Genomic DNA, 17,160 nt, shown 5'->3' on the forward strand with positions numbered 1-17,160 from the left:
TATTTCAGGTTCACTTAAACAAAGACTCTGAATTTGCAGTCACAAGAATTCTGTAAAGGCCCTAGGCCTGTAAGTCTGTTGTTGTTGTTTTTTATCCAGAAAAGGAACAAGTGTTAGACCCTGGAGAATGGGAAGATATGAAGGGGAAAATGGGGACACAATGGATGTTAACGTCACTTCTAAGATTCTGTGCTCCAAAAAGTGTTCAGTTGTTTACCAAGCTAGGGGTACAGCATAACAGTAAAGCCAAGCCCTGCCTTCCTCCCTGAGGCACCCCCAGAAGCAGAGAAGGGGTATAGTGTTGACGTCAATTAGCTACTCTGAGGTAAAATCAATCTGTGCCTTATCCCCACTAGGATTGTACAACAAGACGGCTATCTTAGTGTAAAAACTGAAGGAACACAAAACGGATACCATGTAGAATCAAGCAGGTGGGTTTATTATGCACAGCACTGGCGGAGTGTCACCTTGCTTATTAGGCTCAGAGACACTGCCAATCAATCAATTACAGTAGATTATATGGATTTTCCATGGGCGGAGGAATGTGATGGGGTAGGTAGTCCCAAACCCCTGGATTAGGTCTAGCAGCAAGACAAGATCAGCACAGTAGCCAATAGTCAAAGATTACATAATGTCTCCGCCCATGGTTTCAGGTTAACAAGTAACATACAATTAGTACTTCAAACAATGTATAAAATATATAAATGTTGAATTCTGATTTGGGGTCCATAGGAATGAAGTAGCCCTTCTGATTGTCCAACAGGTACGTACGTAGGGGTTAAAACAAAAAGACAAATGAAAAGCACATGGCAATAAAGAATGTTTTTCAGTTGCTCATTTGTGTTTCGAAGGCAGGCACTGGTATCTCTGGGAAGCAGGAGGGAGGAGGTCATATCTCATACTGACATACTTGAACCCTTTCCATAAACTCAAGGTTGATGTGTGGGAAGAACATCTCTTTCTACAGAAAGAACGGACACAGGCATAATAGGCCCCTTTCATTCCTTTGGCCTGCTTGCAACTTCAGATAGAGACACCAATTATGGCTCCTCAACTGGCTTTTTGCTGACCAAGCTTATCTTAGCAAAAAGCAAAGTTGTCTTTTGTTTGCTCTGCTTCTCTTAGCTAATATTGTTCACTGTTTACTAGGCCTCTGGCTTCTTGACCAGACTCTGGACTTTGGGCCTATAAAAAGAGCTGACCTAATCTAGATCAAGTTGTAACATAAACAGCACATGGATTTTGGCCCTTCAAAAACACACCTCTTTTTTGCAGGAAAGATGTAGCCTCAGTCAATGGGAGTGTTGCTAGAGTAGGGAGTGAATAAGGTCAGCTAGATTTGGCCCTGTGTTTTGGTACCAAGCGATAGTCACTTCAGTAATTGAGCTTCAGTGGAGCCAGGCTCTTATCTTCGCTCCACCTCATGGGGCCTGGTTCCCGATGGCTTAGTCAGGTTTTATGCTGATCATTTCTGTAGAGTTGCACTGCTTTAAAATTGGAGTAGCACAGTAGAGAATCAGACTTTGGTCAGAGAGGTAAAATCCTATCCTACTGTAAAAGCTATGTGAGAATGAAGGGAGTGGGAGCATTGGTAATGTAAAGGTTTTCCTTGGTAAATGCTTCTGGATATGAGACAATTGAAACCTAGCTGGAAAGAAGAGGAGAAGGAGTATCACTTGAGGTTCTCCCACCTGGGATGCAATGTCGTCTTCCTTTACTCTAGACACGTAGCCAATGGAGGACTAAGGACTGTTCTGTAAACTTTGTTTGTTGCACTTCTAGTTAAATACAAACGTTGCCTGCTAAGAGGTGCACTAATCCCACCAAATTACTGCAATAAGAGATTTAATAAATACATTGGTCTAAAGGAAACAGGATAGCAACATTTAATATCTGTTATGCTTCACAGTCAATACATTTTTCCCTTTGCAGTGAAAAGATAACACTCTTTTTTCCATAACTTGTCTCAGGATTCTTATATCAGTAAAGAGCAGAAGAGAAATGTACCCACTGAAAGAAAGCTCAGCACTATGCAAAGAGTGATAAACTTCTCAGAAGGTGTTTACAAATGCATTCAGTGAAACAGAATTTTAATGAATTGTGCCACATAATCTCACGGTTAATGAGCTGTAAAAGCCTTTGTCAATTACAGTGACTAGGAACTAACTCTTTCAGTTTCCAGATCAATAATGGGACTCTTGTCTACACAAATTCTTAAGGAAAGATTGGGCTCTGAAAAGAAGAAAATGTACCTTTCTCATATTCTGCATGTCAGAAAGGTCACTCATTATTATAGCAGAGCCATCTATTTTCTTGTTTGTAAAATCAGCTCTCAGATACATTAGTAAAAGAAACAAGCCTTTAAGATCAAATGACACCACTGGTGCAAAATGCCAATAGCAAAAATAAAAGAGATTAAATGACTCCAATAATAACTAGTGGCCTTTACAGCCGTTTATCTTGAGTTCAACTGTTTTGCACAACCCTTTAGAAAACAAAAATTAGTTAGCTCTGCCTTTGCTGTCCTCCATAATTACTTTGCTGGTAGAGTGTGACCTTAAAGCTTTCTAGAAGACTGATTTGGCCACTTTTTCTCTTCTCCAAGGGAAAGAATCATGTCTGTCTATGTATTTTTCCCGTTGAGCTAATGTCAGTATTCATATGTGGATGTGCAAGGTATACAATTTCCAAGCTATCACTGATACTGGGAAGGGATGGATACTGTGATCAAACATCAGAGGGGTAGTCGTGTTAGTCTGGATCAAACAATTCAAACTACCACCTACCTATCCAACAGAATATGCATTCCAGAGACAAATGTTTAACTCAACATCTTAACTTCTTTAAATCAAAATGCGGTAGTATTTGGGGGTTTGGTTCTGATCAATCCCTGGTAAATATGAAAGAAAAATATGGGAGACCGGTTTGTGAATTGTAATTATTTATAGCTCCAATTTATGATGTGATTTTTCTTCCCTGTAAACTTTCTATTTGTTTCCTTTTTTAAAGGTTTTTCTCTACCTCCTGTTTCAGTGTGAAGGGCACATTAGCAAAGAAACCATATAAAAAGTAATTTCAAGTAAAAACCTTTATGGAATGTGAAAAATTAAAGCTGCATTCAGCTCCACCATTAAGAAAAGAAATTGCCTACAGGCATCCACTATGTGAAATCCATTGCCCCTGAAAGGCTCCAGAGTTTATGCCTCACTCACAAATGCAATTTCACAGCACAAAGTGAAATGCTTAAACAAAGTGAGGGAGGATCTTTTCCAAGTTAAAGGCGCCTGATGGTGCCAGTTTTCTGCGTGCGAACTGTAAGACTGTGTGAGTTTATAGATCTGCACCAAGAGGCTTTCTTGGGCCATTTCTGCTTGTGGATATTATATGCCGCAAAAGCAGGGCTTTCCTCTGAACACGGTGGCATCTTTATTTTGTTGTGTTACAGTAAGAGCTGGAGGCACTTGCTTGCTCATTTTCTGTCTGATTTAGGCCCCGTCCTGTAATTTGGTGCATGTGTGTGGATGCCATGCCTGCACGGAACTTTGTGCCACTGGTGCATTGTAATCTGCAGAACTGGGTCTTTACGTTGTTGAGGCCAGGACATGTATCCCCCATTTCATGTTGTACAGGCTGAACAAATAATGGAAGAGGAACACTCCAACATACCAATGTTAACTTGGATGCAAAATGGACACAAGGATAAAGCTAGGAGGCATTGTTCTGCTGTGCTGTAATTCAAAAGTGGCTGACTATAGCATTCATCATTTGTCCCCTGGGCCCAGTTTTGATGGTGATTCCCTCAAGTGTAAATCATCTACAAATTCAGAACATGTGTTCCACCGGTCTCCATGCAGCTCCCAACCCACACATTGCAAAACCTGTTCAGCAAGCAAACTGCAGCAAGCCACTGCCCATGGGGGCTTGTAATTCTCTTGTGAGTGAGGTTGCCCTACAAGACTAGTTTTCATGGGATACTCTGCCTCTTCCAACATAAGGTATCCTGAGTGACTCAAGCTGTCCTAACCAGTTCTAAAACCATAATATTGTAATAAATCTGTGGTCACCTAAGACTTCATGGCCGCTGTTACTGTGCTGCATACCATGACTACACGAAACTTGCTATAGCATTAAGGACGAGTCTCAGATCCTCCAACTCCCAAAAAGCATAGGCCCGTGGCACTTGATGTAGAGGGAGAATCTCCATTAGTTTTTTGGAAGCCTATAATCTGATTTACAATTGAGCAGTCCTGATTCCACCCAGTAGGGGACAGCGATGACACATGCATACTAACCAGATCATTACAATATTGAAGAATCCCCTTCTAGTTGCCAGATTCATCGTCATTTTCTCTCTGCTCCAGACGGTAAGATACCACCAAGCTTGTAAATGGCTAATAGGGAGAGCTAAGATGCTAACTGGCCTGCTTTAAATGTTCCAGCTGTAATAAACAGTAATTTTACTGTGCATAAGAGCCAGAAAGAGAACCGCTTTTCCAGTTTGGGTATCTCACCTACTTATAGATTAATGCAATACCTGGAGAGGAGAAGAAATAGGAAATAAAACTGAAAACCAGCCAAGGCCTGTGGGCAAAGAGATCTTTAAAGGCTACCAGGGAGAACGTATCTGTGAATGTAATGAGTGCAGAAAGCCCACAAACCTGCCAAGAATTCAGGTTGCCGGCCCAGCCAGGATTATGAAAGTGTCCCCTGCCCTCTGGCACATCTATTAGGGTTATTTCCTTAATGGAACTGTATGATAATAGTCTAGCTCAGTGGCATGAAGACAATATTTCAAGAGCCTGGCATGAGTCCACCAAAGACAATGGCAATGTATCCTGCTGTATTTCTCCTTGGTTTAGGACTTTCTGGTAGTGCGTCTTTGTTGGAAATCAAATGTCAAGGGATTCTGCATCTTAAACTTAAACTGAAAGTATCACTCATCAGTGAAAGTCCCAGATCAATGTATTTTGCCCTGAAATAGGCCAGGTCTTGTGCACATGTTGCATTCATTCCTGGTTAAGGTTCATACAGTACCAACAATTCCAGCCTATAAGGCAGCAGTTCTCAAATTGTGGGTCAGGACCTCAAAGTGGGGTCGCCAGGGCTTGCTCAGACTTGCCAGGGCCCAGGGTCAAAGCTGACCCTTGATCCCCACCACCCGGGACCAAAGCTGAAGCCCGAGCCCCACAGCCCAGGGCTAAAGCCAAAGCCCAAGGGCTTCAGCCCTGGGTGGCGTGACTCAGGTTACAGGCCCCCTTCCTGGGGCTGAAGGACGGTGGAACTCGGGCTTTGGCCCAGCCATCTAGGGCAGCTGGGTTCAGGCTTCGGTCCCCCCTCCTGGGGTCGTGTAATAATTTTTGTTGGTGGTCGCAGTGCAATGAAGGTTGAGAACCCCTGCTATAAGGGTACGGCTACATTGCAGTTGAGACTGTGCTTCCTTGCTAAGGCAGACAGAAACGTGCTCGCTCTGCTCAGGCTAGTGCACTCAAAATATCAGTGAACCTGTAGGTAACATGGGCCGTGGCTTGAGCCAGTCACCTCAATATTTACCTGGGCAGGTGGGTGGATTTGTACTCAGGCAACCATCTTGCCTGCTCATGTTCCAGGACTTTGAATAACTTGAAGCCACATCAGTTCTCCCCAGTTTTTCCCCAGTTCTCGACTTCTGAAGAGTTTCTTCAGTTCCTTTGACAGACTGTCTTTGTCTAAAATCTTTCAGTTCTCCAGTTCCTCAAATTACTGGTCCATGTAACTGGAAAGTCCTACAGTTCCTGAATCCTTCAGTTTTGCAGTGATTCTCAGGTCCAAATCCCAGATGTTTTATGCTGTGTATGGAAATGAAACAATACTTGCATGAAGATTTTAATTGGCTGAACCCTTTCCAATTTATCAACATCCTTTTAATTGTGGGTATCAGAACTAGACGCAGTATTCCAGCAGTGGTCTCACAGGCATTAAAATAACCTGACTCGTCCTACTCGAGGGTCCCCTGTTTAAAGCATCCAAGGATTGCATTGGCCTTTTGGCTCCAGCTTTGCATGGGAGCTCATAGTCAACTGAACATCCACTATGACCCCCAAAACTTTTTCAAAGTCACTGTTTCCCAGACTGGAGTTCCTCATCCTGTAGGTATGGCCTACATTCTTTGTGCACAGATATACACATTTACATTTAGCCATATTAAAATGCATATTGTTTGCTTTCCCACAGTTTATCAAACCATCTAAATCACTCTGAATCAGTGACCTGTCCTCTTCATTATATATCACTCCCCCGATTTTTGTGTCATCTGCAAACTTTATCGGTGCTGACTTTGTTTTTTCCTCCACGTCACTGATAAAAATGTTAAATAGCATAGGACCAGGAACTGATCCCTTCAGGACCTCCACAAAAACAGACCTGCTCGATGACAATTCCCCATTTACAGTTCCATTTTGAGCCCTATCAGTTAGCCAGTTTTTAATCTATTTAATGTGTGCCATATTAATTTTATATTGTTGTAGTTTTTTAATCAAAATATCATGTGGTACCAAGTCAAACACCTTACAGAAGAATAAATATATTATGACAACACTATAACCTTTATCAACCAAACTTTAATCTCATAAAAAATCTAGTTAGTTTGACCGTGTGGTGTTGGCAAACCAGGTGCCAGCTTATAACAAGGTCCCTGTGCTTTGCTTGAATGCTAACAAACACATAGCTGGAATCAGTCTGGTTCACCTGTGTGTTAGTATTGTTAAAATAGCCATTAGAGTTATAAAATGGTTTTTGTGTTTAGACTTTATTGTATACTTGCAAGAGGCTGCAGACATTAATCTCACTTATAACATCTGTATCCCATATTTGTAAGGTAATATTTGAGCATTTGCATTGTAAGCCTCTGTAACTGTGTAAATCACTAGACAGGAGAGTGACATTAGTGTAAAATGCTGGCCTCCTATAGCAGGTGTTACGTCCTGCCCCACCAGAAAGGCCCATAGACACCAGATGAACTATTGTGGAACATCAAAGAGGACAAAAGACTTGGATTGCTCTCCCCCTCCTCCCATGGAGAGGAGACATGCAAGTGAATTCCTCCCATCTGCTGAGTTTGTAACTCGAAGCAGAAGGGAGGAAGTGATTGAAACCCCCTAACAAGGAAGAACTGTATTTTTATGATGCTTGGACTCTGAGGGACAAGGATTACTAAGCATCAGCAAAAGATCCCCAGTGCTTGGCCTGGGTTAGCCCTAAAAGACATCTAGATCTTGCTTATTGCAGAAGCTTCTATTACTTTTTGAAACTTAAGATTGGAAATCATTTGTGTGAATATACGTTTACCTGCTTTCACCTTATAAATAACTCCTGTTTCCTTTCCTAGATACTAAATCTCTAGGTGGTTTATTATAAGATTAGGTACAAGTCAGAACATAAGAACGGCCGTACTGGATCAGACCAAAGGTCCATCCAGCCCAGTATCCTGTCTACTGACAGTGACCAATGCCAGGTGCCCCAGAGGGAGTGAACCTAACAGGTAATGATCAAGTGATCTCTCTCCTGCCATCCATCATCACCCTCTGAAAAACAGAGGCTAGAAACACCACTCCTTACCCATCCTGGCTAATAGCCATTAATGGGTTTAGCCTCCATGAATTTATCTAGTTTTCTTTTAAACCCTGTTATAGTCCTAGCCTTCACAACCTCCTCAGGCAAGGGGTTCTGCAAGTTGACTGTGCGCTGTGTGAAGAAGAACTTCCTTTTATTTGTTTTAAACCTGCTGCCCATTCATTTCATTTCGTGACCCCTAGTTCTTATATTATGGGAACAAGTAAATAACTTTTCCTTATTCACTTTCTCCACATCACTTGTGATTTTATATATCTCTATCATATCCCCCCTTAGTCTCCTGTTTTTCAAGATGAAGAGTCCTAGCTTCTTTAATCTCTCCTCATATGAGACCCGTTCCAAACCCCTAATCATTTTAGTTGCCCTTCTCTGAACCTTTTCTAATGCCAGTATATCTTTTTTGAGATGGTGAGACCACATCTGTACGCAGTATTCAAGATGTGGGTGTACCATGGATTTATATAAGGGCAATAAGATATTCTCCGTCTTATTCTCTATACCCTTTTTAATGATTCCTAACATCCTGTTTGCTTTTTTGACTGCCGCTGCACACTGCGTGGACGTCTTCAGAAAACTATCCACAATGACTCGAAGATCTTTTTCCTGATTAGTTGTAGCTAAATTAGCCCCCATTATATTGTATGTATAGTTGGGGTTATTTGTCCCAATGTGCATTACTTGAAATTTAATGTGGATAAATGTAATTTGCCATTTTGCTGCCCAATCACTTAGTTTTGTGATTTCTTTTTGAAGTTCTTCACAGTCTGCTTTGGTCTTAACTATCTTGAGCAGTTTAGTATCGTCTGCAAACTTTGCCACTTCACTTTTTATCCCTTTCTCCAGATCATTTATGAATAAGTTGAATAGGATTGGTCAGAGGACTGACCCTAGGAGAACACCACTAGTTACTCCTCTCCATTCTGAAAATTTACCATTTATTCCTACCCTTTGTTCCCTGTCTTTTAACCAGTTCTCAATCCATGAAAGGATCTTCCCTCTTACCCTGTGACAACTTAATTTATGCAAGAACATTTGAGACACCTTGTCAAAGGCTTTCTGGAAATCTAAGTACACTAGGGATCTGGGACAAAATCAGTACTTGGTCCTGCTAGTGAAGGCAGGGGGCTGGACTCAATGACCTTTCAGGGTCCCTTCCAGTTCTATGAGATAGGTATAACTCTATATATTACCACTGGATCCCCCTTGTCCACATGTTTGTTGACCCCTTCAAAGAATTCTAATAGATTAGTAAGACATGATTTCCTTTTACAGAAACCATGTTGACTTTTGCCCAACAATTTATGTTCTTCTATGTTTCTGACAATATTATTCTTTACGATTGTTTCAACTAATTTGCCTGGTACTGACGTTAGACTTACTGGTCTGTAATTGCCGGGATCACCTCTAGAGCCCTTTTTAAATATGGCGTTACATTAGCTATCTTCCAGTCATTGGGTACAGAAACCGATTTAAAGGACAGGTTACAAACCATAATTAGTAGTTCCGCAATTTCACATTTGAGTTCTTTCCGAACCCTTGGGTGAATGCCATCTGGTCCCAGTGACTTGTTACTGTTAAGTTTATCAATTAATTCCAAAACCTGCTGTAGTGACACCTCAGTCTGTGACAATTCTTCAGATTTGTCTTTGGTGTAAGGTGCAACTGACCGGGGTAAGTAACTGGTCTTTTGGGACTGGGAGTAACCTGGTCATTGCTCTGATATTTGATGTAAGGGGCCTTATATCACAAAGGTAAACTTACCTGGGTGGCAAGACAGATTGATATACTCTCTTTGACTCCATGTTAAGACTATTATAGTGTCTGAGGAGGTTACATATGATAATTGGTTGGTGAAATCTAAGTATAGAACTTACAGCCAATATGGGATTTGTGCCTTTTCCTAACAATCTTAACTAAGTCTGGTACCCCCGCTCTTGAGCCACTGCTGGACAGCTTGATGGATAGGATCCATTTTCCATAAACCCAAGTCGTAATGTATTTAGTGCAAATCCCTCCTTTAGTTCTTAATCAAGTCTTGTATCAGAGGCACCATTATTTTGCGCGGGATCAATGTCAGGCTGATTACCCAGGTCATCGGGGGGGGAGGGGCAATATAAATGTAAAACATTAATGAAAGTTACATATTGGAGATAGGGCCTAATTCTGACACGTTACACATGAGCAATCCTATTAAAGTGCATTGAGTTGCACAGGTGTAAGAGGGCAGAAGCTGACTTATGATTTATAATTGAGAATGTTGATGGGAGAACTTAAAGTGAGAGCAGGCATAACATTGAAAACTATAGCTCAGCCTCTGTAAGGACTGAGTGGAGTGGTAAGCTGGTACAGTGATTAGGGTTCTAGTCTAGTACTTGGGAGACCTACATTCAAGTCCCTGTTCCACGGTAGACTTTCTGGGTGACCTTTAATAAATCACTCAATCTCTCTGGCTCAGTTCCCTGTCTGTAAAATGGAGATAGCAGGTACTTCCCTACATCACTGGGATGTTGTGAGGCTAAATGGAGAATCTGTGGTGCTCAGATGCTATGGTAATGAGGGTGTGTAAGTACCCTAGATGGATTTGGCCGTCACTTACCCCAGTGTAACTCTGAAGTCCATCAGTGAATTTGATTCTGCATAAACGAGTGGAATCTAGCTGTATTTTACCAAAGTTACTGATGTTTTGAGAACTTTCCTGAAATGTGATTTCCCCCTCTCCCCATGGAATATTACTTAGAGTAGCGTAAACCCATATTTTTCTGATGGAACGTGCATTTATTTCTTATGGCATGAAAACAAAAAATGGCTGGGAGGAAATCTTAGATTTGCAGTCTCTCGAATGGAAGGATTACTTGGCAATGGCTCATCTTGTCTATGCATTTGATAGACAGAGCCAGTTAAATGAAAGGAATTAAGCTTTAAATGGCCAGGCCAGTTTATCTGGCAATGTCACTGTTCCTCCATTGCGTTTTAAAAATAAACCTAGGATGGTTCCTGTAATGGGTTGGGTCACAGAAACTCCCTCAGGACTGTCACTAGATGTGCTGGGATACCACTGAAAACAAACCCCCCTGCCAGAAATGGCTTCCCTCCACTCCTGTCTGGCTGAACTAGACATACCAGTCTGCTCCAGCACAGACCAAGAGGTTGGGCCATGCCCCCCTCCACTTAGCCCTGGGGCTTCTCAGTTAACTTTCCTAGCACCCAGTATTCAGTCTTTCTGGGAGCCTAAATCCCAAATACATCCATTTTACTCTGTGTAAAGCTTATGCAGGGTAAACTCATAAATTGTCCGCCCTCTATAACACTGATAGAGAGAGATGCACAGCTGTTTGCTCCCCCAGATATTAATTACTTTGCATTAATTAATAAACAAAAGTGATTTTATTAAGTATAAAAAGTAGGATTTAAGTGGTTCCAAGTAATAACAGACAGAACAAAGTAAGTCACCAAGTAAAATAAAGCAAAACACGCAAGTCTAAGCCTAATACATTTAAGAAAATGAACATAGTTAAATCTCACCCTCAGATGTTCCAATAAGCTTCTTCCACAGACTAGACTCCTTCCTAGTCTGGGCCCAATCCTTTTCAGACTAACATTGTAGTGTATTGCCTGGGTCCAGCAATTACTCACCCCACCCGTACTTACAGTTCTTTGTTCCAGTTTCTTTCAGGCATCTCTTTGGGGTGGAGGGGCCATCTCTAGAGCCAGATGAAGATAAAATGGAGAGGCTTACAGGGCCTTTTATATTCTCTCTCTTGTGGGCAGAAACCCCTTTGTTCTTCTGTGCAAAATCACAGCAACAAGATGGAGTTTTTAGCCACCTAGACAAGTCACATGTCCATGAATGATTCCGCTTTTTACAGCTAGAGCAGCCATTGCTCACATGCTACCTTGAACATTCCCAGGAAGGTTCCTCATATGTGGATTGGAGTCTCCCAAGGGTCAGTGTCAGTTAAGTATTTCTTGATTAAGCACTTAATCTGAAGAGTCCCTCCACAATAAGCTGGCCAAATGCTTCACTGGTGCTACTTAGAATCAAACACATTGAGATACAAGTACATAGGCAATAATCATAACTTTAACTATAAAAGATATATGCATACAAATAGGATGAATATATTCAGTAGATCATAACCTTTGCAGAGAGATGTTACGTGGCATATCTAGCATAAAACATATTCCAGTTATGTCATATTTACACTCTTAAGACATTTCTAAAACGCATTATAGAGTGCAGTGTCACAGTTCCCATTTGCATGCCAGTCACAGCTAAGAAATTCCATAGTATGCTGCATCAATGACATGCTGTTCTTGTTCTGTATATAGTTTGGATAACTTCCAAGCCCATGCAGCAGATTAAAAATGGAAGAGAAACCAGTGGTTGGTGGAGTAAATATCAGTCACAGCTGTATTATTGCATCCTGATTTCTCTACACTGCTTTGGGGACATCCAGCTTGGTTCGCTGATTGGCAACTGCCACCGATGATGCTCAAGTTGGCATGGGTAGAAAAACCTGTAAATATTTTTTAAACCTACACCATTCAACTAGCATTTCAGTGCACAGGGTCAAAATTGTTAATGGGGCCTGCTGGGAATTTCATTTAGTTTTATTTTGAATAGATTTAGAATCTGCTGCATTGGAAGTCAGACTTGCTCACATTTAAAAAATAGGCCAACATTAGCATATATCAGCCAAGTTATACGGAGATTCAAATTTGGTGTGGGCGAGTATTTACAAAGGAAATGCAGCCAGCATGGCATTCCTTGGAAACTTGCACTGCTCAAAAATGGAGACCATACAAATCCTTCCATACTAGTCAGACAAAACACAATATACCCAAAGGGACCCATTAGAGGTGAGCCTTAATTGGTGAAGGAGTGGAAGGAACATTTGCATTGGCAGAAGCCACTTAGGAATGGCCATACTGAATCAAACCAATGGTCCATCTAGCCCAGTATCCTGTCTTCTGACAGTGGCCAGTGCCAGAAGCTGGTCCATGGATGGAGCGATCTTCCGTGAATTTATCTAATTCTTTTTTTTAACCTGGTTATGCTTTTGGCCTGCTGAGAAGATGGCTGATTTGCATAGAGACATTTGTTTAAGCAATTTGTGATTTATATTAATGAGTTATTTATCATTTGGTTTTCTATAATGATTCCAAATGCAGCAGCTTCACTCAAGGTGTCTCTTCATATTTGTGCCAATGAACATCCTTCATTGAGGAGGAAAAAAACCTAAGTGAATACATGGGTTCTATTTCCTTTATAGTCTTATTCCTCTTGTCATTTCTAGCCTGTGCTAGTTCAAAACAATTTATTCATTTTGTTCTTTCAGGACCATAATGTTGCTTCTCTGTCACTGCGTTGATTATGATTATCTTTAATGTGAAGGAAATTGTTTCTGCTTCTCTGTGATCACTCCTACATATTTAATTACACCCTCTAAGTTTTACAGTTGTGCTGTTTTACAGGGGCTCAGTTCTAATCTCTGATCACCTGATGCAAATCCAGAGTATCTCCACTAGAAATCAATGGAGATAGTAGCACACAGCAGTTGCAGACCATATCGGGCCCTGTTGTGTTAGACACTGTACATACACATAGTAAGAGACTACAATCCAAACAGATAAAACTGAGAAGGGGTGGGAGAAAGGATGCATTATTACCTCATTTTACACTTGGGGTGATACTGATACATCAGGATTTGGCCAAGATGATCCAGGAAGTCTGTGGCACAGTTGGAACTAAATCCAGATTGCCTGAGTTCTAATACTATATACCCAGCATAATGGAGCCCTGGTATCAGTAGATACCCCTAGATGCTACTGTGAGACAGTAATAATAGTTTTCCCAAATACACAAGTTTGCTGGGTCTCCAATGTGCTTTTGACCTCAACTCATAAAAAGTATCTGGAAATTGGCCATAAAGAGGTGCCAATTGGAACAGTATGTTGGCCAGCCAATGGTTCTTGCTCCAAACAACTTAAAATCGAAATAGACAAAACAGACAAAGAGTGGGAGGGGAAACAGAGACAGAGAGGTAAGGTGATTTTTGCCCATTGTCACCAGCAGATCAGCAATCATTACCCCATATCTCCCTTCAGGCCAGCATTTTTCAACCCATTGTACATGAATCAGAAGTAGGTTGTGTGCCCATCCTGGTTGGCTCAGGCCCCAAAAGCCTTCCAGCCAGATCTTTCACCATCCTCATGATACCTGAAACCCTCCCATTATTGTGTTGTGTGACACAAACTTCTACAATCCTTTATAGAGTGCGGTGGCTTGAGGGACAATTTTGGGGAGCCATTTTGTGGGCCACAGACATGGAAGGCTGAAAAAAACATTACTGTATAGGAGCCCTTAACTTGTGCTTTCTTTGCCTAGTCTTTGATGTACTGCAATCCTCAGGACCAACTGCCAAACCTAAATTAGTGTAAGTAGTCCCACTGAACTCTCACTGGAGCTACTTGAATGAGCAAGGACCGTTTTCAGGATCAGGGCTTTACCCTGCTGCTGCTTTCATCCCTGCAGAAAACAAATGGGGGGGCAGCATTTGATAAGCATCGTGGGTTTCAAAAATAATTTGTTCAATCTTTAATGAGATGTAGGAAGGTGACATATTCATTCATCTGTATTTTACCAGCAGAATTAACAACACATGGAATTAATTTATGGTGCATTCAGTTATTTGCATCTAAGCATGGAAAATAAATACATGATGAAAAATGACACACCTGTCACTGGATAAATGCATTGAAAAAATAAAAACAGGGACAATGGAAGCGCCTCACAGAGTGCCAGGAAACTAGCAGGGACACTTCAACGTAAAATAATAATTTGGGACGTTGACAGCACACAGATAAGATTGAAGAATCGGCTCTTTTATTCGACCCGTTTTTCCAAACAATAAAAACATTTTTCACTTTCTAGTTGTTTGTTTTTGAAAGTGTTTGTTGCTCTTACAATATGCTACAGGGTGTCATTTGAGAGGCAGCGTTCTCTAATGGGTAGGTCAGGAGACCTGGGTTCTAGTCTTACTCCCAGTTCTGCCACTGACCTGCTGTGCAAGTCTCTCTTCAGTTCTCCTTGTTCAGTTCAGTGCTTTTGTTCCACTATCCCATCCTTTGTCTGTTTTTTTGATGTAGATGGTAAATTCTTTGCATCAGGGACTCTCTCCTATTATGTGTCTTAGCACAATGGTGTCTTGAGCTCGGTTAGCACCTAAAGGTACTACTGGAATATAAATAATAATTTGTGGAGGCACTGGACATGCAAAACTCCCCTGAAAGTCAATAGGAGCTGTGGGTGCTGTTCCAATAAATAACTTTCTAATAAGGGGTGATTATCTTGGGTCTGTCTCTCTAGGCTCACACAAAGAACAGATGCTCAACAACTCTGAAAATAAGACCCAGAAACAACATAATCATATTCATCTAAAGCCCAACCCTGCTATTAAAGTCAATGGAAAGACAGCACAGGCTGACTTCAATGGCACATCAGGCCCATAATACGTTTCTTAATGCAATTTCTTAATTGCAAAGTTATTTACAAAGTCAGTCAACCATCAGGGATAATCTAGGCATAGTTAGTCCTGCCTCAGTGTGGGGGGATGGGGTAGATGACCTGGCGAGATCTCTGCGTTTCTTAGCCCTAGGTTTCTATGATTCTGTATATGAGTTTCACCTGAAAGTAAGCCCATCTCAGCTGGATAAACGTGGGTCAGGGTCCCCAAGTAAAAGTTCAGCTTAGCATGCCAACAAAATAGCTAATATATTTCTCTTTATGTCCTATTTCCCGCCTCTTTTAAAAAGTGGAGTTGGGGAGTAGGGGAACACAACTGGGACCCAACATTTTTTTCTGTTTGGGGAGTTTATTTGATTTGTATCACAGCAGTGCCTGGACGTCCAACTGGGATGGGGTCTCAATTATGATGGGACTTATGCATGAGAGATGTCCTGAAGAGCTTACAATCAGAATAGCCAAGACAGACAAAGAGCCAGAGACGGGTTGCTTTGTTATCTCCATTTTACAGACGTGGAACTGAAGCACATAGGGAGTAGGATCCTGATCCTCAAGTGTATTAAGCAGCTAAATACCCTTGAGAATCTGGGCCTAAGTGATTTGCCTAAGATCACCCAGGAGGTCTATGACCAGAACCAAGATCTTAATCCAGATCTCCTAAATACCAGTCTACTGCCTTATAAATGTCTCAGCCATCATCCAGGTTGGGTTTGAAGGAAATGACTTTTATGAAGGAGATGCTTCTGAACTCCAGTATTAGCTTTACCCAGCTCCATGTTCAGCACATACTGTAGTTTGCTGTTTGTAGCTGCAATGAACCATTTAGCCATTACTGAGTTGTTTTATTTCATCCCTCCTGATATCACTTCTTTTGTCAAGGTGGATTTCCCCAGGCTCTGCTTGGTATTAATTACAGTTCTGAATAAAAAACTATAGAAACCATGTAAATTTACAGCAGAATAGAACTGAGTTTTCGGGAGATCTCCTAATGCCATCATCTCATACTGAGTTACCTCACAATTCAGTGCCTCTGACAATTACAAAAGTCTGATTTTTTTTTTGCTTGGTTGATGGCTCTGATTGTTGAATGTCCACTAGTCCCATTCAGCAGCCTAATAACCAAATTCACACTCTTAAAGCTTATTCCTTAGGCTTGCTCATTTGAGTTGGTAACTCTAGAAAAAAATTCTCAGCACTTTTGTAAAGATGTCTGAAGACTGAATAAAATGGCTGATCTATTCCCTCCCCTCACTCCCCAAGTTTTTATCAGGAAAAGGTTTAACCGTCTGATGTGAAGTTTTTACCTTATTAGCCAAAAGGTAAACAGTGATGCATGCACTTTCTCTGCCTTAATTTACGGTGAATTATATTAACTAATGTGGCATTGTAACGAGGCACTTTCAGAAACATTGTACATGTTAATTACGATTGCTTCTGCCACAAAGAATTCCAAATGACTTAGTAAAGTCAGTGCAACTTTTAAATACAGTGTTTCCTAAATAAATACATTTTTTCAGAAAGCTCAGAACTGCAAAATACATAAATTGCATAAAATATAATTGGTTAAAGGCGCTGATCCAAAGCCCTTTGAAGTCAACGGAAAGCTTTCCATTGGTTTGAGCAGGCTTTGGATCAGGTCCAAGAGCTACACTGCTAAAGGATATGTCTACACTGCAGTCGGAGATGTGATTGCAGCACATGTAGACATACCCAGTTAGTATCTACCTCTCCCCCAGTCAGACACTAAGCTGGGGGCAGAGGTAGATACACTGGAGGGTAGGGATAAGGTCCAGAGTGACCTAGACAAATTGGAGGATTGGGCCAAAAGAAATCTGATGAGGTTCAACAAGGACAAGTGCAGGGTCCTGCACTTAGGAAGGAAGAATCCCATGCACTGCTAAGGGCTGGAGACCGACTGGCTAAGCAGCAGTTCTGCAAAAAAAGGACCTGGGGATTACAGTGGATGAGAAGCTGGATATGAGTCAGCAGCGTGCCTTGTTGCCAAGAAGGTTAATGACATATTGGAA

General features: G+C 41.3%; 1 long non-coding RNA gene across 2 annotated transcripts in view; it reads left to right on the forward strand.

The window, feature by feature from the left end:
* LOC123378328 overlaps positions 1-17,160 on the forward strand; it is a 161,160-nt gene that overhangs the window by 76,063 nt on the left and 67,937 nt on the right. The window contains exon 5 of one of the 2 annotated variants that reach the window (XR_006582562.1): positions 357-431. The exons of the other annotated variant lie outside the window; for it this stretch is intronic. This is a non-coding gene — a long non-coding RNA (uncharacterized LOC123378328). Of the gene's footprint in view, positions 1-356; positions 432-17,160 lie in introns of those variants that run through there. 2 annotated transcript variants of the gene reach the window in all.

The sequence above is a fragment of the Mauremys mutica genome, chromosome 10 (genome assembly GCF_020497125.1).
Source record: "Mauremys mutica isolate MM-2020 ecotype Southern chromosome 10, ASM2049712v1, whole genome shotgun sequence".
Classification (NCBI taxonomy): domain Eukaryota; kingdom Metazoa; phylum Chordata; order Testudines; family Geoemydidae; genus Mauremys; species Mauremys mutica.